Below are 26012 nucleotides of genomic sequence, written 5' to 3'. Positions count from 1 at the left end.
GAGAGTGGACATCCTTGTCTCATTCCTGATCTTAGAGGAAATGCTTTTAGTTTTTCACCATTGAGAATGATGTTTTCTGTGGGTTTGTCATATATGGCCTTGATTATGTTGAGGTAGGTTCCCTCTGCCCACTTTCTGGAGAGTTTTTATCATAAATGGGTGTTGAATCTTGTCAATGCCTTTTCTGCATCTATTGAGATGATCATATGGTTTTTATTCTTCAATTTGTTAATATGGTGTATCACGTTGATTGATTTGCGTATATTGTAGAATCCTTGCACCCCTGGGATAAATTCCACTTGATCGTGGTGTATGATCCTTTTAATATGTTGTTGGATTCTGTTTGCTAGTATTTTGTTGAGGATTTTTGCATCTATATTCATCAGTGATATTGGCCTCTAATTTTCTTTTTTTGTAGTATCTTTGTCTGGTTTTGGTATCAGGGTGATGGTGGCCTCAGAGAATGAGTTTGGGAGTGTTCCTTCCTCTACAATTTTTTGGAAGAGTTTGAGGAGGATGGGTGTTAGCTCTTCTCTAAATGTTTGAGAGAATTCACCTGTGAAGCCATCTGGTCCTGGACTCTTGTTTGTTGGAAGATTTTTAATCACAGTTTCAATTTCATTACTTGTGATTGGTCTGTTCATATTTTCTATTTCTTCCTGATTCAGTCTTGGAAGGTTATGCATTTCCAAGAATTTGTCCATTTCTTCCAGGTTGTCCATTTTATTGGCATAAAGTTGCTTGTAGTAGTCTCCTAGATTGCTTTGTATTTCTGCAGTGTCTGTTGTAACTTCTCCTTTTTCATTTCTAATTTTATTGACTTGAGTCCTCTCTTTTTCTTGATGAGTCCTGCTAATGGTTTATCAGTTTTATCTTCTCAAAGAACCAGCTTTTAGTTTTATTGATCCTTGCTATTTTCTTTGTTTCTACTTCATTTATTTCTGCTCTGATCTTTATGATTTCTTTCCTTATCCTACCTTTGGGTGTTGTTTGTTCTTCTTTCTCTAGTTCCTTTAGGTGTCAGGTTAGATTGCTTAGTTGAGATTTTTCTTATTTCTTGAGGTAGCTTGTATAGCTATAAACATCCCTCTTAGAACTGCTTTTGCTGCATCCCATAGGTTTTGGATCATTGTGTTTTCATTGTCATCTGTCTCTAGGTATTTTTTGATTTCCTCTTTGATTTCTTCAGTGATCTCTTGGTTATTTAATAGCGTTTAGCCTCCATGTGTTTGTGTTTTTTACGTTTTTTCCCTGTAATTCATTTCTAATCTCATAGCGTTGTGGTCTGAAAAGATGCTTGATATGATTTCAATTTTCTTAAATTTACTGAGGCTTGATTTGTGACCGAAGATGTGATCTGTCCTGGAGAATGTTCTGTGCACACTTGAGAAGAGAAGAAAGTGAGAAGAAAGTGTAATCTGCTGTTTTTGGATGGAATGTCCTATAAATATCAATTAAATCTGTCTGGTCTATTGTGTCATTTAAAGCTTGTGTTTCCTTATTTATTTTCATTTTGGATGATCTGTCCATTGGTGTAAGTGATATTATTATTATCAATATTATTATTGTTCTATATTATTCTGTTACTCTTGATTTTCTCTTTTATGTCTGGATCATCTTCACTATCATTATTCTGAATTCTTTTTCTGGAAGGTTGCCTATCTCCACTTCATTTAGTTGTTTTTCTTGGGTTTTATCTTGTTCCTTCATCTGGTACATAGCCCTCTGCCTTTTCATCTTGTCTGTTTTTTTGTGAATGTGGGTTTTGTTCCACAGGCTGCAGGATTGTAGTTCTTCTTGTTTCTGCTGTCTGCCCTCTGGTGGATGAGGCTATCTAAGAGGCTTGATGAGTCCAGTCTTTCTTATTTGGCCTTCCCCATCTATTGACTGAAGCCCACTCAGTTCTGATGAAAATGAAGGCCAGTGAATGGGAAGTAGCAAATAATCAGAAGCAAGAAATAAAACTCTGCCAAAAAGGGAAAATAAAAAAAGGAGGAAAGAAAGAAATCCTGAAGTTAAAAAAAAAAACACAATTTTTTTTAAAGTAACTTCCTTAGCTATTTCTATAGAAATAAGAAACTACTGTGAAATGTACTGTGTATGTAGAAAGGAGTTAGACTTGCATGTGATCTCAATAATGATCAGTGTTACACCAAAAGGAAGCATATGAGCATCATTTTGAACCTATGCAACTTGAACTTAGAGTGAGGCCTTCTAATGAAATGAAGCTCTCTCACTAGACTGAAGATAGAGTCCTGGAGCTTGCAGTTGAGATCTAGCAGCAGAAAACTGCTAGAAATACGTCAATACAAAGTCATAAAAAGAAATGAGTTTAGAGAGTCTGGGACCTGGTGTATTTTTAAGGGCTGACAGAAGGATGGATATTATGCAGTAGCAAAGTCTTAGGAAAATGTTTGTATTGACCAGAAGCCATTATAGGATATAGTCCCCTTGCATTTAGACTTCATACTACACATACACAGTTTTTAGTAATGAAAGCCTGTGATTAAACATTATAATAAAAGGAGTTATGCATGAAAGAATACAAAGAAGCAAAATTTACTATTTTTGTGTTACTCTTTATAGAAGATTTATTTCTACTCTTACAAAGAATAGTCAATCTTGTTATTTGGTTGTATAAATGAAATATAGCTTTAATCTCTTTCCTTAATGTTGATTTGTAGAGAATATATTTCTCCTTGCCTTTTATACTTTTTAAAAATAGGATTTGGGATATAAAAACCAATCATGTTGTTACTTGTTATAACAATTATATGAGAAAATTAATTCAAGATTAATAGTGGTATTCAAAGGAGGATGAGGTTGTATAAAAATTGTTTATCGATTTATTTTGATTTAACTACATAAAATAGCCACCTTAAATCTTTAGTTCAAATGAATATTTTTTTTCCTGGAGTATGTGCAATTTGTATTATATTTTGAGTTTAAAAAGAAACTAAAAGAGATAGAGAAAGAACAATATTTTCTTCCATTTAAAAATATGTTGTAGTTTGATTGATTTTCAATGCTGTTTGTTATGTTATTTTATATTCTAATGATATAAAAAGACAACTTTTGGTTCATTCCCAGATTCCTGCTATACCTAAAGTACTGCATATTTAAGGTAGTCTTAACCTCTAGTTTGAGAGCTGATACTAATATATGTTTACTTTAATTGTCTTAACCTTTTGGTTTTTGCCATAGCCAAAACCAAATCTTCTACCAGTTGCAATTCTTCTTTAGTGAAATATCACAAATATCACATTTTCTACCTTTCCATTCTCAACCCAGCCTCAAATCATGTTTCATTTTTCTTGCAAAAGTTGCATAACTAGTATCAATAACTTGGGAGTGTGTCAATATAAGCATTATTACTTAGAAAAGCTTCCCCTGAAAAACTCAGTGTTTCATGTACATGTCAGAATTCTCAGTTTTAAAAGGCTCTTAATTGATCCAATATTTTTTCTCACTAGGCTTGCCTCTTGTTAAGAAAATCATTGGTTTTACTAGTAAGCTTTTCTTTAATTTTATATCTGGCACTCTCAATGTGATTGCAGCAAACCCATAAATGACTCATATTTCAAAAATGACTAACATGTATGAGAGCTTATTATGTACCAGGTACATGTATTTTACATGTATAAATAACCTAATCTCACAATCTGCCTATAAAATATTATTATGATTTTTCTCATTTTTAAAAATAAACCTGGAGTGCTGACAAGTTAAATAACTTTCCCCAAGTCAGAGACTTAGGAAGTAGTAAAGTAAGAATTCAAATTAGGAAGTCTGACTGCCAATCCAGTGCTCCTTACCCATTTTCTTAATCCCTGATTATAATTATTATTCCGCTGGACCATGGGGAGAGTATATAGAATAAGAAGCTATCTATCTAACCTGTCACACCATTGCTTTATATGGCTTCAGACAGTGCACACTGATCACAGTGGTGGTCAGGAGCCTCCTTGTTGACCATTTTTTGTCTCCAAATGAAGGTCACAATACATTTTCTCTTTTATCTTAAGGCCACTTTTTCCATCCACAGTCTATTGATTAAATTATTCCCCTATTTGGTAACTAAGGATTGGGAAATGGTCCAACTCATTACTGATGTATTACTAAATGAAAATAAACAGGATCAACAGGAAAGAATTTTGATGCTTAAATTTAAATATCCTTATATGTAGTATTTTTTTGCTTCACTCTTCTCATTTGGAGAATAAAACACAATTGCTTGAGCCCAGATGTGTGGATGATATTTAGGCACATGGCTGTTTCATTTGTTTCTGATATTTAAAAGATGGGTTTACCATCCTTATCACCACCTCTTTTCAACAGTATCAATTAAAAGTATTTACAGTGTAAAATTTACCATGATTCCTGCCTTTATTAGAAAAGAAATAAAGGCCTAGTGTACTAAAGTGTAATAAACATAGTGTAAAATCCTGTAGTAACCTCAGAATCTGGAGATGCAGTTTTAAACCTTCGTGTTTTTGTTGACAGTGAGGAACTGGATGAATTACAGAAAATGACAGAGAAACAGATTTCATAGGAATAAAGATAATTGTGGGTTGAATATATAAAATTATTATTTAAGGACTTCCTTAATATATCTATTATATAATACAGTGTTTGCAAGTTCATGTGATAGCATATGCTTCTATATTTCAACATAGTTTGTTTTCACATTTTTTAACATCCACATTAATGCTATGGGAACCATAGAAAATTTTCTTTTATTTTTACAGCCATGGCATATTGCTTGCCCATAACAAGATAATAGAACAAATGACAGTTAATTATAAAATATGATTCTAGCTTCATTTCATAGCAAAAATCTACAGTGTGAAATATCGACATATTTTCTATTATGATATTCTACTCAATAAAATATAAGTCCAAAATGACTGAATTCTTTTAAGCTTTATCAATGTCAGATAAAATCAACATGTTCATCTTTCAGGAATTCATACTTAGGTAGGTATAAGACAGATAGATAAAAGTAGCACACATACCTGACTATTCTTTAAAGACTAAGTCCAGGGTTTCCCTGGTGGTGCAGTGGTTAAGAATCTGCCTGCGAATGCAGGGGACAGGGGTTTGAGCCCTGGTCCTGGAAGATCCCACATGCCACGGAGCATCTAATCCTGTGAGCCACAACTACTGAGCCTGCATGCTGCAACTACTGAAGCCCACGCGCCTAGAGCCCGTGCTCCGCAACAAGAGAAGCCACCACAATGAAGAGTAGCCCCTGCTCACAGCAACTAGAGAAAAGCCCACGCAGCAACAAAGACCCAACACAGCCTAAAATAAATAAACTAATTTTTTAAAAAAAAGAGTAAGTCCATTTGAAGCATTCTAAGGTTGAGTGACCTTCACTGACTTGTATGTATAGATTATCGAATATCATAGTAGAAGTAACAGACCATGAACAGTGCCTGATTCTTTTCAAGCTAGATAGTGCATATAGTCATAATTATTTCTGAGTCCAGGGTCAAAAGAACTGTTCATCACTTTTCTGGTTTATTGAGGAATCTTTTAAAATAATAAGTAATACATCATTCTTGTCCCTAGGTTATAAAGAAATTAAATGAAGCAAATTCTGGGGGTAATTTTTGATAGTGTATTATCTAGAGCATCTTGCCTTTCATTCTTGTCATTTCGTCTTTTAATGTAGATCTCATATTTCAGAACTCCAGGTCACTCATTCAACTTCTTTTATAATGTACTATAATAATATATTCCACTGGATTTTTCTCCATTTAATTTACTAAGTCATTATTGTTTTGTACAAAGTATTAATGAGGGCATTAGAACTACTATAGAAGATAAAACAATTTTTTTCTTTCTGTCAAAGAAATAAATTCCTTTTACCATGATACACTGTCATAAAAAGCAAAACTTAGCAGATGAAGGAAACCGTTTCCTTCAAGAAGTTAAAAAGTAGAATCTAGTATTTAAAATACAGAGGAAAGATAATACAGACTTTCAAGTAGCCCAAGCTCAACTTCTGAAAGCACAATTACTTACTTTTATGAAATAATATATTTATTTTTATAAAATCACTGATATGGAATAAACATTGAGAAGTTTAAATACACATGTTAAATACAAAAGCCTTTCATCTACTAAGACTTAAAGCAGGTAAATATAAGTGATTGACGCTGATGGGTCGGTCACTACCAGTGGTAGTGTAAATTGGTATACCTTCACTAGAAAGCAATTTGGCAATTTATAGCAAGAGCTTTAGACATGTTTATAACTCCATTACATGTAATTCCACCTTGAAGAATTTTGATTGATAAAATAATTTAAGGTATGGAAATAGTAAAACAATGAAAACTTCTAAATGTCCAATATCTCATTAGGGGAATGTTTAAGTTAAACTATGGTCAACGAATGCAACTGAACATTATAAGAGGCATGGCTTAAAAGAGAATTAAAAAGTGGAAAATACCTTGACTATAATATTAATTGAAAACATAGGCATAAAAAAAGTGTATATACAACAGTATCAACTATGTAAAACAATTGGAAAAACTAAAAAAAATATTAACAGTTGTTGCCTTTGAATTGGTAAAGTTAAGAATAGTGTTTTTTTAAATTTTACATTTTCTATGATTTCCAAATATTTCACATTGATCACATATTACTTTTACACTAAATATAAACAGTTATACCAAAACACAAGTGAGTGATAAGAGAAAAAACAGATAAGCTAAACATCATCAAAAATAACAACTGTTGTATTGAAAAGGCACCATCAGAATGTGAACAGACAACCCACAGAATTGGAGAACATTTCTGAAAATCATATACCTGATAAGGGACTTGCATCTATAATATATGAAACAGAATTACAACTCCAAATAGTCAGAAACCCAATAATATGAATAGACATTTCTCCAAAGAAGACATATGATTAAGTACCAGAAAAGATATTCATCATTGGTTATCAGGGAAATGTGATAAATACAAAATGAAATACCACTTCACACTCCAGGACAATAATCAAAAAGAGAGTTATTAAGTATTGGTAAGGATGTAGAGAAATTGGAACCCTCATACAATGTTGGTAAGGTTAAATGGTACAGCTGCTTTGGAAAACCGTCTCGCAGTTCTTTAAACAGTTAAACATAGTTACCATTGATTCTACTCTGAATGAAAATGTACATTCACAGAAAACTTGTAAACAAATGTTTATAGAAGCATTATTCTTAATAGCATTCTTAAAAAGTGGAAACAACCTTCAATCCAGCAACTGATAAATGAATAAATAAAATGTGATATAGCCATACAGTGCAATATTATTCAGCAATAAAAAGAAATGAAGTAATGATACATACTATAACATGGTAAACCTTGAAATCATCATGCCAAGTGAAAGAATCTAGTCACAGAGGAACACATACTGAATGGTTCTATTTACATATGAAATGTTCAGAGTAGATAAATCTATAAGAGATTGAAAGTATATTAGTGGTTTCCTAGAGCTAGGGGGAATGGGAGAATTGGGGGATGATGGCTAAGTAGTAAATGATTTCTTTGGGGGATAATGAAAATGTTCTAAAATTGATTCTGGTGATGGAAGCACACTTCTTTGAATATACTAAAATACATCTAATTGGACACTTGAAATGAGTTCATTTTACATGTATCTCAATAAAACTCAACAAAAATAGTAAAAAAAAAAACCAAAAACTGTAAGGAGGAAATACCCTCAGACATAACAGGATAAACTGAAATGCACTAATTTTATGAGAAATTTTAAAAACTAGGAATTAGTTGACGGTAGGTTCTGATAGCTTTATGTTTGGGACCCAGAAATAAGGACCCACAGGCATAAGGTAGTCAGAGGTTTGTAGGCACCAGATAGACAATAAGGGAAGTTACAGGAAGAAGGGAAGATAGTATCAGGGAGGCTGTCATTAGTTACTGATTGCAAAGCTTTAAGTTTACATATTTATCTTCTCACATGTTCTATTACCAATTTTATTTAAGTTGTATCTCATTTATTGAAGAAGCTAGTTTTTACAAACTAAGGATGGTTAGTTCGTTCTTATGGCAAAGATTCTGAATTATCAATTTTTGATGTGTAGACTTTTATTGCCATGGGATCACTGGGGATAAATTCTGTAGTACTTGATAGTCTCTAGTTCTAAATTACTCTGTTACCTTCTCCCTGTAAAGAGGACTGGATCAATTCATCTTTTCATCTCAAAATAAATTACATGGCCTTTTTGTATAAGTGAAAAGCAAGGTCAAGTAACTATTTTGGCTTCTTTATTATAGGTTTATATGCTTATTTTAGTTCTCAGAATCTTACTACTCTACTAGTATGAGGAATAAAAAGGTCGAAATATGTTCCTACCCCACCAAGGCATGGGGCAACATTTCATTAAGGAGGAGTGAGCAGAGTATTTCTTATTTTATTTAGATCACTTTCTAATCCTATTAGAGTGTACAAGGCTGTGAGGGGAGGGTTGGGCCTGAGGGAGAGCCTCCAGGCCCATCATATAGGTAGATCTGCATGAAAGGACAAAAAAATCAGTATATACCATGAGGGAGAAAGTTCCAAGTGAGCCAAGATAATTGAGCTGTTCTGTTTATAATCCCCTTAAACCTACCACTAAAAGCTACCTCTTCTAGCATGGAGATCCATTTATAAACTTGGCATTGACCCATATCAGTTTTCCTAAAGCTTGTGAGTCCTGGAGGGGACTCACAAATTCATAAAAATATGAATTTGAACGAAAGAAATTATTCTTGAGCTCTCCACAGAGGTTAGACCATGTAACTAACACATATTTCTGATGTCATAATGGTTGAAGAAATAATTCTGGGTGACTGAATGTTATTTACCTCTCTCCCATATATCTATTCTTTTAATTATATGGAAACCCATTTTATATGGTTTAATAATATTGCTGTTTTTCATACTGTTTTCATGAAGGCTTACTATTTGTAGCCATCCAGAAATAAAATTTGACCTATTTTAGATCCCTTCTATTTAAATAAATTTTTTGATAAACGTTTTTCCCTCAGGAATTTGAATTTCTTTTATGCTTTAATTTTCCTTTAAATAGTTTTCCTTTGAACATCAATAGACATTATCCAATGCTATTTGTATCAAAATAACAATCAGTAGTTACCAGTGTGACCTCCATATGACTAAATCCATACTCCCCAATTTTCTAACCCTAACCCATATTATTGATTTCAAAATATTTGGGTATTTCTCTGAATTCTCAATAATCACCCTTACATTTCATATACTCTTTTGAGATTAGAGACTCTATAATTTACCTTCCTAGAAAGAGACATGGCAAACGAGAAATGAGAAAAGACAGTAATTAAGGCAGGCTTTCATTTTACTGTCATTGGCAGTTAAATGTGACAGTTACGGTGAATACTTCATAACAAGCCGTTCCCTAGACAGCAAGATTGACATTTGTAAATAGTTTAAAGATAGTGAGTAGAGATTTCATGATTGGATGACTGATAAAATAGCAGTAAAACTTATCCTAATGATACCCTTATGCCTTCGACATTATCCACTGTGTCATCACTCTTAATTCTGATTGAAAAAGGCCAGTGAAGTTCACCTCATACTGTAAATGATTCAATAATACACTACCTGAGTATACTATAGTCTACAGAACCTCTTTATTTGTTCTTACCATCTCATAATTATCTAAGAATGAAAAACAGACTCAACCACTGTATGTAGTTTCTAATATTCAGAGAATAAAAGGATACTGTGGACAGTTCCTTACCCTCTTTCCATACCTCTAATTTTTAGTTCCTTATGTATACATTGGTTTTTCTCTCCTTATACCCCTGTACACCAGCATGATTTAGTCATAACCCTGGAATCTGAAAGAAAAATATACATGTAGAAAAAGTAAATAGCCCTAAGCCTAGTCCTTCTGAGCTTGGGGATTGTGGGAAGGAGAGGAGGGCAGAGGTAGAAGAGAGGGCCAGAATTCATAATAAAGAGCACCGAGGAGAGGGAATAAAAACTCTGGAGAATTTACCATAGGAGACAGGGTTACTTGAAGGGACTATTTAAATTATGAAATTGAGATTTGTTAGCATATTGATTCATTCAGCAAATATATATTGAGAACTCACTGTGTGTCTGGTACTGTTTAGGTGGTAAGGACACCATACTTGTTAAACAGATCATCTTCTGTCAAGTGATCATAGAGAATTCTCTTTGAGTCCATAGCTATGCGTTTAAGTAACATCAGCAATTTGATGAGAGCAGGGACATTGCTAGTGTGAGCAAATTGTTCACGCAACACATCTGTGCCTTCAAGACTTGATCAGGCTGAGAGCAGAATTCAGAGCTAACACTGGAGGTTGGGCCGTTGAGAAAATACAATGATATGATTTAAATGGATGACACGAACTGGTTATGGAGGTGAAGCAGTTTGCAGGGTCACTTGGTAGCTCACCCTCTCATTTTATCTTCACTAAAGCCTGGTAGCCCACTGATAACAGTTTCTCAAAGGGAGAATAGTTGCTTGCTGGGATGAAATGTCTGTTAACTCTATATCAAAAATCCAGAGGCTTCTTATCCTACTGAAATTTGCTTCCATATAGTACTCATATCTGGGGAAGAAATTTCAAATTTCATTGGCTTCTCCTGCTCATAATGGCCACTGCCAGAGGGACTTGTGCCATGAACCAAACCAGATGGGGGCTATTCTCTTATTCTCTGTTTCACTAAAGTATTGCAGCTTTGCAGTTACCTGGTAAATAGAAGACATATTCAAGTATAGAAAGTGTGCCTTCCCAATTCAAAGTGGCCCATCTGATAGTTTTCCTTTTTAACAGTAGGTTATTCAGTGTGCAGCAAAAGTTTATTATTATTAGGTTATATTTGGGATCCTAGAATATTACATACTTAAGTGAGTTTTATTTTCTTCAATCCTCTGTCACACATCTCTTATTAAGACATGTAAAGGTAATTACTACTGTCTCCCTTCCACGTGTTCTGAGCTAAAAGGTCATCAAATTTGTAGACTACTATGATGTCCTTTGTATCAGTGAGGCAATCAGGGCCCATGTGGTATGGAGACAGAGAGTGAGCTATCCCCAAAACAGGATGGCAAGGTTATTGGTGTTTTCATCAGGCAAAAGTAACTGCTTCTGGTAGTCCTTACATATCAGATGGTAGAAAAATGCCTTTGGAAGATAAAGTGCATTGCAGATATTAGGACTCCAGCAAGAAGACTATAACTGGAACAGAAAATCCCTATCAGATTCCTCACTTGATTAAATTTAAGTAAGCATTTTTCATATCTGGATGTCTTTGTTATTTGTTAAGATGGAAAATTGAACATAATGAAAGATAACATACTTGCATGTGTTAAGTGTTTGATGCTAGCATTAATCTCTGTAGTTTCTCTAAGAAAGTATTTTATATTCTAATTTGGTAGTAATTGAGATTTAGAGCATTTTTTACTTATTGTAATAGTCCTAATTCCTTAAATGTGGAATGAAATAGGATTAAGGAAAGAGTATTCAGGGAAACTCAGGGGAGCTAATGAACATTCTGCCTGTGTTTCTCTTGTGAAATAATTCACCTCCAACAAGCCATTCTCTCTCTGTGCACCTCCTTTTCAATTTTCAAATTCCCAAAGTAGATAATCCCATTGATCCAGGTTTGGTCAGTTTTCTCTAGGCATGGCCAAGGGGCAAGAAGAATAAGAATAAGAAAAGCCCAGATAAGAGTCATTGTTAGTCTGACAGCCAAATGAATTTAAATCCAAATTTGTAGCTAACTCCCTACACTAAAGAAAAGAAAAATTATGGTTTGAGACTCTAGGTGCATTTTAACTAAGAAAGTTAAAGTTCTTTCTGAAACAGAGCATCACTTCACTTTGTATATGAATAGGAAAGTGGTAAACACAGATAGTACACTTATCTTCTTTATTAAAATTCATAAAATTTTAGGCAGCATAGCAAAGTGTTTAGGCATTTGGACTCCAGGCCTAGATCACCATTTTGAATTCTGCCCTTGTGCCATATCACTTTAACCCTCTGTACCTCAAGTTCCTGAACTGAAAATGAAAATAATAATAGAATCTACATAATAGGGTTTTTTTTTTGTTTTTTTTTTTTACAGTACACGGGCCTCTAACTGTTGTGGCCTCTCCCGTTGCGGAGCACAGGCTCCGTCCTGATGCACAGGCTCAGCGGCCATGGCTCACGGGCCCAGCCGCTCCGTGGCATGTGGGATCTTCCCGGACCGGGGCAGGAACCTGTGTCCCCTGCATCGGCAGGCGGACTCTCAACCGCTGCGCCACCAGGGAAGCCCAATAGGGTGGTTTTGAGGGAGAAATGAGTTAACATTGGAGTATATTTACATATTATGTCTGACACATAATAAGCACTGTATAAGGTTCATTAAATACATGAAGCACGCTTATAAGAAAAGTGAAAAATTCAGCTAAACAATTTGAAGAAATCAGGTTTAGTCCTGAATTCAGCAGGACCATCTGTGTATGTGGAGACATTCTTTCATAGTAATATAATGCTAAATATAATTCAAGTGGAAAAGTTCAAAAGAAGTTATGAAAAAAATGGCTAAATAATTAGGTAGATTCTACGAAGGAAGGAATATTGGATGTTTAATTAAATGACATGAAAAAATTTAACTGAGAAAAGATTTAGGAGGTCTAAAACAACTGATAGGTATTTTACTAAGCATAATGCATAATTTAGCCCCTTCCTCAATCTCCCTTTAAGAGTTTTTACTTGCAAAGAGCACACATTTTTTTCCACTCTCTGTCATGTGGTAACAGATGGATCTGATCTTTCATAGGTGGGCAAATATGTCTGTTTCTAGAGTGAAGCGTTTAAAATTCCATTTTTGCCACAGAATTAAATCATGATTACCAATATTTAATCTCCATCTGTTTGAAAACTTTGTCTGTATTCCTATTGGTTCTGAAATCAAGCTAAGGAAGAAGGTGTTATTTTTATTGCCAACATATGAAAAGAAAAGGGAAAATGTCTCCCCTTTTACTACAAGCTAGATAGCAAAACAAAATCACTCTTCCTATGTTCAGGCAACCACATGTTCACATCTGAGACTTTTGCTCTTGAGCAAGTGATACAAAAATGCAGGCAAAGAGAGGGTAATGACATAGCAGTGGTGGTGACCATCTAGTGTGGTGGTCTGTCTGATGGCTCTGGAGGTGTCCAGTGCTTGCAGTGATGTACAGTTTTGATGTTGGTTTGCTACCTAGCCCAGCTGTGTTCTTGCCTTTTTTCTGGATTTAGCTCTTGAGCTTTGCCATGTTCTTATTCTTTGTTTACAATCCCTCCTTGCTGAGTTTTAAACAATTCTATGCTAACACAATAGGGTGAAATACTAGTGATTCATGAAGAAAATATACTCATTTAAAAATACAAATATAGTGTATGTTTGTCAGTACAATAGAGAATATTCACATATTGGTAATTATTTGTGATATTTCAGTTAAAGCAGTTAATCACAGAGAACAAAGGAAATTTAACAGTTAGTGTGAATGTTGACCTAATTATCTCTGTACTGAAATTAATCTTAAGAAAGAGATAAAACTAGATAAATAAATTCAATAAATTCACTCTTAAACCAAATTTATTCTATGTATTTTAATGAATTTAGTCATAGAAATTACTCAGTTGCTGACAATTGCTACAAATGCACCTAAAGCCTCTTTATTTATAGCAATTTAACTAGGATAAAACATAAGTAGAAATACATCAGGAAAGTATCATTTCACATTGTTTGACTGAATACACAGCACTTTGAAAATTGAAGAGTATGGCTCTGTTCAATGTCACCTTAAACGTGTGTGAACAAATACCTTATAGTATATCTGTAACTTATTATTTTCACTTATGTTCCACACTGGTACCTTATTAGATTTCTGTCACCCTCAAAGAATGCAACAGAATATTAGGAAGAGGCAGTTCCAAACTCATAATAAAATTTTTAAAAGAAATTGAAATGGTCCCTTGCTTAGTTTATACTATGAAATATAAGTGAATTTTCAAAGGCAGTGGAAAACTTAATGCAGGGAAAATATGAAGAATACTCTAAGTTTTGACTTTGAAATTGTTTAGGTAATGTAAAATATAAAATGATTCACAAACAATACCTTAACTTTATTGTACCATACATCATGTAGTGCATGCTGTATTTATCAAAGCATATTTAATTCTGAACTGAAGCTTAGCATTTCATTATTTTTCTGTACTGTACAGTGAATAATACTGAATTCAAAAACACCTATGTATAGAATTCTTAAAACTTTAAATAATAAAGACATTGAAATTTGGTAATACAGATAAAACAAGTCATTTTACTATATATGAAGCATTCATACATGAAAAATGTAAAAATTTTAATCAGAGATAAAGGCAAATAGAATAAGCAGACTCCCCCTTGCAAAAAGAAAAGAAAAAAAAGGAAAAATGAGGAAGGAAGGGAACAACCTTAGGCAGTTTCTGACTACATTAACTTTAATTTAGAAGGACAAATAAGCTCCTCTTAATAATTTACCCATTTGGAGATGTGGAAGGCAAATAATACTCCAGATATGCTGTCCTCCTAATTATTCCGCCAGGGAATCAGTCTGATCAGTGTTGATGTGCACATTGGGGTAGGCTGTGCTGTATAGAAAGGCACCTAACCAAGGGATTGAAATTGAGCCTGTGTTTCACTCACCAAGTCATGGACCTTGGCACAGGGCTGTGTTAGTCTGGAGAGGTTGCCTTTCTAGAATCACACTCAGTCACCATCAGGGCCAGGCTGATACACTTTTTCACAGTCTGTCTGACCAGCAGCTTTGATACTGGCCATTGGATCATTATAAAAGAAAGAATGGATGTCCAACTCAGTAATTTCTTCTAGGTTAATTCATCAGTCAAGGATGCACCTAAGTGCAAATAGTAACATACATGTAGAAGTTCTGCTGTGCATAAACAAGGAGAAAACATTGGTACTTTGATGGGTTCAAGTACACCAAAGATCTGCCTTTTATGTTAGAAATTACTCTTAATGTAGAATGGAGTTAAGTTTCACCAGGACTTTTTTGCATCCCTCCACCTCCAGCAGCCATATACCTTAAGGTTCTGGGGTAATATAAAATAAGACAATACATTGGCTGGTACAATTTTGTGCCATGGGAATCAAACCTGACTCAGGCACATCAAAACAATAACTTCCAAGCACCCTTATTCCAGGTGTGTGTGTGTGTGTGTATATATATATACACACACACATATATATATATATGCACAAACACATATAATATGATTATACTTTTCTTAAGAGCAACGTATGCATATGTATGTATAAATGTCTTTATATAAACATATACTATACCTATATATAGAGAGATAGATATGTATAATCTATCATTTTTTATCTTAACATAGAAAAACAGATGGAAAGATATGGTCATTGGCCACTTTAAGAATTGGAAGAGGGGAAGGAGTGATTATTAACTTTATATACCTCAAAATTGCTTGACTTATTAATAACAGGATTATCTGTGTTAAAAACAACTAAAACAATTTCTTAAGTTGGGAGACTGTAATTATCTTTTTAACTGATTGCTGCATAGATAAATTTAGGGGAGTGTTTTCCCCTTTTTTTGTTTGTTTTGTTTTGCAGTGGAGAGAAAGCAGCTTTATATTAATATTTCCAGAGTACAGAAATCTTTGAAGATTCAGCCAACATTTTAACCACTAACATGCCAAGCATTACCTGATATAATAGAAATTTGTGGTTGTTTTTAGCAGGTGGCTACAATACCTATGTCTTGCACTGGTCGTTTTTTGTGTATCTGTAGATTTACATCTATTACTCTGTATATGTCTATGTCTATATATCACCAAAATGTTATTATTGATGGTTCTTAATATGTCTAAAGGTAGAAGTATCCAAAAGATAGAATAAAGTATAATTTCCTCTCTAATACCCACCATAATGATGAAAAGGATATTACTCAAGCAGAGGTATGACCGTCAACTTCCAACCATGGCACTGACCTTATGAATGTCTGCTAAAAAATATTTACCTCTCCCATTTGACAGTACCAGTATTTGGGATCTGCTGTTATTTTTTCCTAGTGGTATGTAGCCTATCATATCTTACTTGGATGTTAGACCTTTGTCAATGTGTATATTCATCTCTAACTATATAAACTTAAAGTTTGGAGGAAGAAGCTGGCAACCCTTTCTTCTAACTTTACCTATATAAGAATGAAGATTTAAGAAGTTTAACAAAACTGAAGCTGTCATCCATGTGCTCCTTGGGGTAGTTGCATCTCACACATAAAATTATGGAAGATAGAAAATAGGAGCTAGCTATTAAGAATTGAGGCTCTGTTTTATGATTTCTCTAGTTGAAATTATATGATCTTTAAGAATGGGCAAGCTTGAAAAAATGGGCCATATATTCCTGGTGAAATTAATCAATACCTAATTATTTAGAAGCTATAAATGCTATCTTTAGCTGACATGCTCACAAAATGTGTTTTCTTCCGTCAATAAAGGCCAACAAATCAGAAACCTAGCATAAGGGAGGTTATTGCAGAAGACAAAAGAATCACTCTCATTTTTGCAGTTAGCTGTTTCATCAATTTAATGGTATTTATGCCACTTTAATAAGAAAAAGAAAGAGGTTGGACCTTACGAATGCAATTGGAAAATAGTAACAAACTGATAATATCTGAAACCGTAGAGAACATAATACTATAAAAAGATCTTTAGCATTCAGTACATTAGCAAAGCAACTCCTGAGATATAGAAAAATAAGTATCACCATGTTGACCTTAAGAATATATTTAAAATGTCATGCATTGGTCTGCTTTGTTTATTCAAGTGTTTATTTTTTGAATCTGAAATCAGGTTTCATCGATTGTAGTGGAGCTGGAAGGCTCCTCTCAGATCTAAAGCATATTCCCTCAGTTGCTGGGAAATTTGGCTGTTAATGGCTTAGTGCTAAATCCCTCAGACTAAGAGAACCATCTTAATCAATGTCAAATCCTCTTCCCAAGAGCAGCCCCTTCAATGACTGTTTCTGGGTATTTTTAATGGTGAAATTACATGACAGAAAAGCACCCTCCCTTGTACTTACATAATCCACCATTTCCTTCTGCCATGACTTAAATCACACACTTTTATACTTGACTGTAAACTCAGAAATTCTGTCTTAGATTTAGATTTTCTTCACGTCTGTAAGAACAATCTGTTAGTAATTAGCCTGTCATCAATTACTTTTTGCTTCCGAGATCACTGAGTTTGGCTTGTTAGCATTACTAAGACTTGATCTTTAGAGACTTAGTTGAATTCAACCTACATTTGAGAATCACCAGTGAATGTAGGTTCATTTTTTATCTATCATCCATCTGTCTGTTTATCTATCTATCTATCTACCTACCTACCTACCTACCTATCATCATCTTTACATATCTGGGCATTGAATAATATTTTTATTGCTTTTCCACTAAGCTTATTAATTAATACATTAACATAATGTCTTTCTTCAAATATTTTCTTTATATCATCATAGTATTTTCTAGATTCCAGTACTCTTTACATACCAAACAAATAAACAAAATCATATTTACACCATTAGAAGTTATATATAAAAACTTGTACCTGCAAATGAACATCAATATATAAATTTACATGTCTCAGGATGAAACTAGTCCATTAAACTCCTGAAATATAAAGGCCACCAACCCATGAGTTACCAGAAAATAGTATAATTCTAACTTTACCTTTAAAACTTTTCTTCATGACAAATGTAATTTACAAGCTGAAAAATGCATAAACATAAATATACAGTGCAACACACATCTATAAAGAAAACACCTGTGTAATCTATAACGTGAACCAAGAAATAGAACAATGTCAGAGACTCAGAAGCACTTGTTGGTGTCTTTTCCTGACATTGCACCCCTCCCTTTATCCTAGAAGTAACCACTATCTTTACTTTGCTTTATAGCAATAGTGTTACCTTTACAAACATGTAATGATTGAGTAATAGATTGGCTAGTAATGTCTTATACACCCTAACCAACATGTTGTTTAATTTAATCTCCTTGAGGACCCTGGACTTATTTAAACGACCACTGGACATTGGCATTTTTATGCCTCCACTAACCCAAAACTCAATATGCTCCAATATAAACGTATTAAATCCTACTGAGTCCAGACTATCCTCTTGTATTCCATTGATACATCCTGTATTTTCATTGATAACATCATCTCCCACATTTCAAATTCTGAAACCTGAAGTTAATCCTTTACATCTTCCTTTTTCTTACATACTTCTGTATAAGCTAAGTCCTGTTCTTTTTTTCTTCCAAGTTACTGTATTTCCATTGGCTGCCTTTTCCTCTTTTTATCTGTAGCACTACCTGATAGAAACTTTCTCCATATACCTACTGGAATATTGCAATAGCCACTTACTTCCTTTCCCTGTTTTAGTCTCAGCACTTTAGTCCCTTCCTTACCCAACCTGCAAAGTAATTTTATGAACAGCAGTTCTAATTATATATCGTCTCTCCTTAAGTCTCTATTGCTTCCCTTTAATTTAAGAGAGAAAGTCCCAGACTTTTTCACATATCATACACATAAATTCATGTGCTGACCCCATTCAGTCTCTTCCTCACCTCCTGCCATTTCCTCTCCCTCACTTTACACTACAACAATGCCAGTGGTATTATATTTTCCTGGGCAAACCATACTGTTTGCTACAATACTTACTCTTTCTCTTCACTAGTCTATATTTCCTTCCCATACACAATTACATTTTTAGAAACTAATCTTTTTAATCATTCACTTAGGAAAACTTTATCTCCCCCTTCTTTTCCCTAGAAGAGTCAATGTTCTCTCTTTCACACTATCTCTGTACCTGGGGTACATACTTCTATTTTTGCACTTATAACAATGTCACAACATACTGCAATACATTCCAATGACATGTTTGTCACTTCTACCAGCTGCGAACTTGAAATTAAGAGAAAATGTAATATATCTCTATGTACTTAGAAGTAAGCATATTTCTTATTGTACATACAGATGTCTCTCAATACTTGTTCAATTGAATCTTTCCTTAAACTCTGTTTTCATGTCATATTAGTTCATGTTTCTTGTAGGAGCACAAGAGTATTTTGCTGATCTTACTTTTTTTTTAAAAGATATTTCCCTTTTTATTTTTCTTAATTAATTTATTTATTTATGGCTGCATTGGGTCTTTGTTGCTGTTTGCGGGCTTCCCATTGCCGTGGCTTCTCTTGTTGCGGAGCACAGGCTCTAGGCACACGGGCTTCAGTAGCTGTGGCTTGAAGGCTCTGGAGCTCAGGCTCAGTAGTTGTGGCGCACGGGCTTAGTTGCTCCGTGGCATGTGGGATCTTCCCGGACCAGGGCTCGAACTCGTGTCCCTTGCATTGGCAGGCAGATTCTTAACCACTGTGCCACCAGGGAAGCCCTGATCTTACTTTCTACACTGCTCCATTGTTTCCTTGAAAAACTCGATATTGATTCAAGGGGCCCTGCAAGGTTACATGTACCCAGGTCTACAAGTTCAGTCTACCACTGAATGATCTAGAGTCAAATCACATGCTTCTCCATGACTAAACGGATTTAAGCCTATATTTATAAACACACTTTATTTTCATATTGTCTATTATGCTAAAAACCATCTTGGAAAAAATATTTCTTTTTTACAACTTTAAAATTTGACTAGTGCCTGTTAACCAGTGGCTTTATCCAAGAAGTAAATGCATATAGTATATGCAGATCATTAACATTTTCAAAATTGAGATGGCAGAGTCATATTTCTTTTGAACTTTCTCTGTTTTTGTCTTATTTATTTTCTGAAATGACTCTTTGAAGTGAGCTATTATAATTATAAATAGAAAATTTGAGAAACTAGGTTCTTGGTATCCTAAGTTTGCTCTTCTTCTTTCCTAATGGGAAGAAGAGTAAACCCCCTCATTTTTCTATATGCTGAAGAAAAAGGAAGTAACGTTTATTTATGTTTTGGCACCAAATTGCTCTAACATGGAGATACTCTTTCTTCTAGATGAATATTTTCTCATTTATGAACTATCATGCATGCTGCTGCTTTCTCCTTAAGTTCTTTCATTAAATTTGATAGTATAAGACTGCTATATTTATTGTGAAAATTATGATCGGCCCTTGCTAATTTATAAATTGATTTTACTAGTTTGGTATAATTATGAAAATAATAAAACTCATAGAAACAGGATAAAATAGCCTTTCAAAATAGTTCCTTGGCATCCTTTTCTCCCCATAAGATGCAACATTAGTATTTTATGGAAGTAACTGTGATATTCTTCTAGTCTTGACTTATTGCTGCAGAACTGGTGAATACCTCAGAAATGCATTTTCAATAGTGTTAAAATATTGCAATTTGTAATAGTTTACATTTAATGATACTTCGTGTTGTAAAGAGAAGAGATATAGAGCAATAGACTTCATCACTTCATAGTCACCTAAGGGCACACCTTAGGCAAATGTGAAAGACAAACAGCAATACTTTTGCTGGAGTTTAAGCAAATCATGAAGGTTATAGGAGTTGGCGTTGTGGGAAGACAGGAAATTTTGTTTCACTTAAAAAAAATCTAGCACTTTATATATTTTAGACTGCAGAGTCAAAATAGAGCTGTTTTTCTGGTGGTAATTTTGTATCATTGGTTGTCCTTCCATCCTTCCTCCCTCCCTCCCTTCTTCCCTCCCTCCTTCCTCCCTTCCCTCTGTTTTTGTTGGCCTACATTTGGGTTGTTCACCTTTCCCAGAGTTTCACCAAAGCTTCTTTTCCAGGCCTAGGTGGTCTATTGTATGTCTGTACCCGGCATCTCTTGTCCAGGAGTCTGTGGGTTTATAGTCCCCTTATGACATTTACAAACAACCCCCACCAGCTTTCCTACCTGCATTTGAATTTTGTGAGTTAGAGATGAGCAAGTCCATCCTCCAGGTATCCTCCAGACAGGTTAGAACAGATGTACACAATAATTTGCAAATAAAGTGTGCTTTGTTCCCTCCTTTCTGGAGGGAGGGAACTGGAGACCCTGGGCTGCCATCATTTAGGACCAAGACCAAGACTGCCACTGAGGTTGGTCGGGGGTTGGGGATAGATGAATAAAATTTCACAAAAGTTTTCTATCATTCTGAAGATGGCTTTTTCTTAATTGGATATTCCCTTGCTTTCTATAAACTTTTGTTTGGTAGAGCTCCAACAAAGTTGATTCAGACAGGTGGTGTTTTGTTTTGTTTTTAAAAATTTATTTATTAAATTTATTTTTGGCTGTGTTGGGTCGTAGTTGCGGCACACGGGATCTTCGTTGCGGCACGTGGGTTTCTCTCTAGTTGTGGTGTGCAGGTTTTCTCTTCTCTAGTTGTGGCATGCAGGCTTCAAGGCACCTGGGCTCTGTAGTTGTAGCGCATGGGCTTAATTGCCCCGCAGCATGTGGGATCTTAGTTCCCTGACCAGGGATCGAACCTGTGTCCCTTGCATTGTAAGGCGGATTCTTTACCACTGGACCACCAGGGAAGTCGCCATTTGTTTGTTTTGATGTTTCTTCCTGTAGGCAAACAAGAGCTTGGAGCTTCCTAGTCTGCCATCTTCCTCTTTGTTTCATATTTTTTCATCCCTGTAATTTGCCTGGAAACAGACTCTCCAAACTTCACATAAAAATCAGGCCATTTTTTCCTGAACATATAATATGTTTTCTTTTCCACTGACCTTTTTTCTCAATTTCTTCAATTAGAAGTGAACTTTTACTTCCCCAAATAATGTTTCTCAGGCCTGAATGATGCCTTTTTGTTTTTTAACTGCCTATTTTTAAAATTGGGGTGTGGTTGCTTTACAATGTTGTGTTAATTTCTGCTGTACAGTGAAGTGAATCAGCTATATATATACATATATCCCCTCTTTTTTGGATTTCCTTCCCATTTAGGTCACCACAGAGCATTGAGTAGAGTTCCCTGAGCTATACAGCAAGTTCTCATTAATTATCTGTTTTTAACGTAGTAGTGTACACATGTCAATCCCAATCTCCCAATTCATCCCACCCCCACTTCGCCCCCTTAGTGTCCGTACATTTGTTTTCTATGTCTGTGTCTCTATTTCTGCTTTGAAAATAGGTTCATCTGTACCATTTTTCTAGATTCTGCATGTATGTGTTAATATAGGATATTTGTTTTTCTCTTTCTGACTTACTTCACTCTGTATGACAGTCTCTAGGTCCATCTACATCTCTACAAATGACCCAGTTTCGTTCCTTTTAATGGCTGAGTAATATTCCATTGTATATATGTACCTTTTTAAAGACAAATAAATCCTCAATGATTCTCAGTTTTGCACGTTCATAAAATACTCTCATTTTTATTATAAATATGTTTAATGTGTATGGACATAAAATATATTCCTTTGGTAGAACACTCATACAATTATATTATACCTGAAACACAAATAAAATAGAACAAAACTATAAAAATCACTATTAACATTACTGCCATATTATAAGAGATAGGATTGTTTTGCTCAGAATCCTGGGTTTAATAAAATAAATGTTTGTGTTCATTGATCTATAGATTCAACTTAATTTCTATCAAAGTCCAACTTGTATTTTGCAGAAATTGATAAGCAAGTCCTAAAATTTATGTGGAAATGAAAGGGGCCAGAATATCTAAAACAGGCTTTAAAAAACAAGTTGGAGGACTCAACGTCTCCAATTTCAGAACTTACTACACAACTACACTAATAAAGATAGTGTAGTGTGGCATAAGGATAGACATACAGATCAATGGAGTAGAATTGAAATTCTAAAAATACACTCATATATCTAAGATTGCTGTGACAATTTGATGAGGCAACAACAAATTTTTCAACACATGGTGCTAGGACATCCAAATATTCATATGAAAAAGAATGAAATTGGAACTCTTCCTTATGCCATCTACAAACATTCATTCAAAAGGGATTATAGACCCAAATTTAAGAGCTAAAACTATGAAACTCTTAGAAGAAATTGTAGGAGTAAATGTTTGTGACCTTAGGATAGGCAGTGGTTTCTTAGATATGACAGCAAAAGCACAAGCAAAAAATTTAAAAAAAGGAAAGAAAGGAAAATAGATAAATTGAACTACATAAAAATTTAAAACTTTTATGCTGCAAATTATACCATTAAGTGAGTGAAAACAGTCAACAGAATGGGAAAAGTATTTGTAGAGCATAGATAGTATAAAAGTATTCAGAATACATAAAGAATTCTTGCAACTCAATAATAAAAAGACAAATGACCCAACTGAAAATGGACAAAGGATTTGAATATACACCTCTCTGACGTAGTTATATTAATGACCTACAAGCACACGAAAGTATGTTCAACATCATTATTCTTAGGAAAATGCGAATAAAAGCTACAATGAAATACTTTTTTACACCAATTAGTATTGCTTTAATAAAAAAGAATGACAATAACAAGCACTGATGAGAATGTGGTGAAACTGGAACTCTCTTTCATTGCTGATGGGAATATAACAAAATGGTGCAGTTGCTTTGGAAAACTATGTGGCACTTCCTTGAATTGTGAAACAGTTACCATATGGCCCAGCAATTTTACTCATAGGTATATATAGAAAACTGATATTATATGTTTACACATACACATGTAAATGAAAAGCTAGTTAAAGGCTACCTAATTTACATAGGTTGGTTAAAGAGCTCTCCGCAGAGCTAATATTTAAGTTAACAGAAGAAAGTGCATGTTGTGTTCTGAGGGTAGAACATTGCAGACAACATTTAGGAAAAAATATATAACTCACAATTGTGTAACTTCTAAAAGTTATTTAATTAAAAAGCAGATAGGAGAGGCGAAATCAACATAACTGAAGCAGGAAGATCCTGAACACACCTCCTCCCATGAGCACACCAAAATTACAACTACTTACAGAGCAACCATCTGTGAGAACAACCTGAAGACTAGCAGAAAAATATTTTTCACAGCTAAAGACATAAAGAAGGAACCATGATGAGACAGATAGGAGGAGCAGAGTTGTGGTCTAGTCAGGACCCACACCTTCAGGTTGGTGACCCACAAATAAGAATGCTGTCACAACTATGGAAGTCCTCCACAGGAAGCAAGGTGCTTGAGGCCTACATTGGGCTCCCCAGCCTGGGGATCCTGCACCAGGAAGACGAGCCTTCAGAATGTCTGGCTTTGAAAACCAGTGGGGCTTATATTTGGGAAAGCTGGAGGGCTAGGAAACAGAGAGTCCACTCTTAAAGCACGTGTGTAAAAGCTCACATGCTCCAAGTCCCAGCACAGAGATAGTAGTTTGAAAGGAGACTGGGTCAGATCCATTTGCTGATCTTGGAGAGCCTCCCATAGAGACTGGAGGCAGCTGTTGACTCCCCCTGGAGATGGAGGAGCTGGCAGAAGCCATTTTGGGGGGTCTCATTCTACCATGTTGACATCAGCACTGGCAAGTGCCATTTTGGAATCCTCCCTCTGGCCTATTAACAGAGGGCCTTGTTCCACCCACCAGCGAACCTGCAGCAATCACATGCTGCTAGGTGGTATAGCCATTCATGTGGGGAGCCTGCCCTGCCTACAGCAGTCACATGGTGGCAGAAAAAGACAAATACCATATGATCTTACTTATATGTGGAATCTAAAAAACAAAACTAATGAGTGAGCATAGCAAAAGGAAAACAGACTCATAGATACAGAGAACAAATGGGTGTTGCCAAAGGAGAAGTGGGTATGGGGGATCAGCAAAATGGATGAAGGAGATGAAGAGGTACAACTTCCAGTTATAAAATAAATAAGTCATGGAGATATAATATATAGCATAAGAAATTTGGTCAATAATATTGTAATAGCTTTGCTTGGGGACAGTGGTTACTAGACTTACCGTGGTTATAATTTTGGAATGTATAAATGCCAAATCAATATGTTATACACCTGAAACTAACATAATAGTCCATATCAACTATATTTCAATTAAAAAAATAAGTAAATAAATGACAAAACAAGAACAAAAAACAGATATATAGTACTATGCTAATATGAAATAATTTAATCCACATAACAAACCAAAGAATATATATTATTCATTCTAACCAAGGAATATATACTATCATTATCCCACTTTTCCATTTTCATTTAAGGATATTTTTGTATACTGGGGTTAATTAACTTTTCCAAAATTACATAGTTTGTGGATTAATTATTCCCAGAATGCATCTTAGCGAAAGGGAATAGGCTACTGTACTGTAACTGACCACTGCCATCCTCTGAAGATTTACTGACCAGCTAAATAAATAAAGTATCAAGAAAAGAGAGGTCTGAGCAATTCTAACAACTCCAATGACTGTGACATTTCTAAAGGGATATTAATTAATATGTATCGGAGGGGAAGATTTTGCAGGTTTTGTACTTACCTATACAATAGCAGTGTGCTTATTTTGCAAAAATATCTAATAAAAATAATATGGAGGTGTTTAAAGAATGAAGTAAGAAACACTTGTATAATAACATCCCTTTAAAGAAACAAGTGACACTGTGTATACTGTCAAATGCCTGAAACATGAACATTGCTAAAAAGACATTACACTCTCAGGAGTCAAGTTAAAAGTATTACCCATTCATTTTTCAGACATCTCTAACAGTAACTAGTCCTTGAATAAGAAACAGGTAGCAGAATGTATAAAAGAGGTAAATGCATAAAGCGGCAATTCCAGTTTCCAAAGTATTAATTTATTTCCTTGAAAAAGTTGTAAATATGCATGCTAGTTTGAAATACAAATTCAAACCTTATAAATAGCACTATTGTCATCTAGCATTATTTTTATGACAGCATGCCCCACATAAAGGGTGTGAGAAGGGTAGTAAAGAGCAAGCTGGTTGGTTGAAAGTAATTGAGTTTACTTAGGATAATGAGAGATTTAACAAAACATCAGA

This window comes from Neophocaena asiaeorientalis, unplaced genomic scaffold, assembly GCF_003031525.2.
Source record: "Neophocaena asiaeorientalis asiaeorientalis breed wild unplaced genomic scaffold, Neophocaena_asiaeorientalis_V1.1 scaffold24, whole genome shotgun sequence".
Classification (NCBI taxonomy): domain Eukaryota; kingdom Metazoa; phylum Chordata; class Mammalia; order Artiodactyla; family Phocoenidae; genus Neophocaena; species Neophocaena asiaeorientalis.
This window is presented reverse-complemented; position numbering follows the sequence as displayed.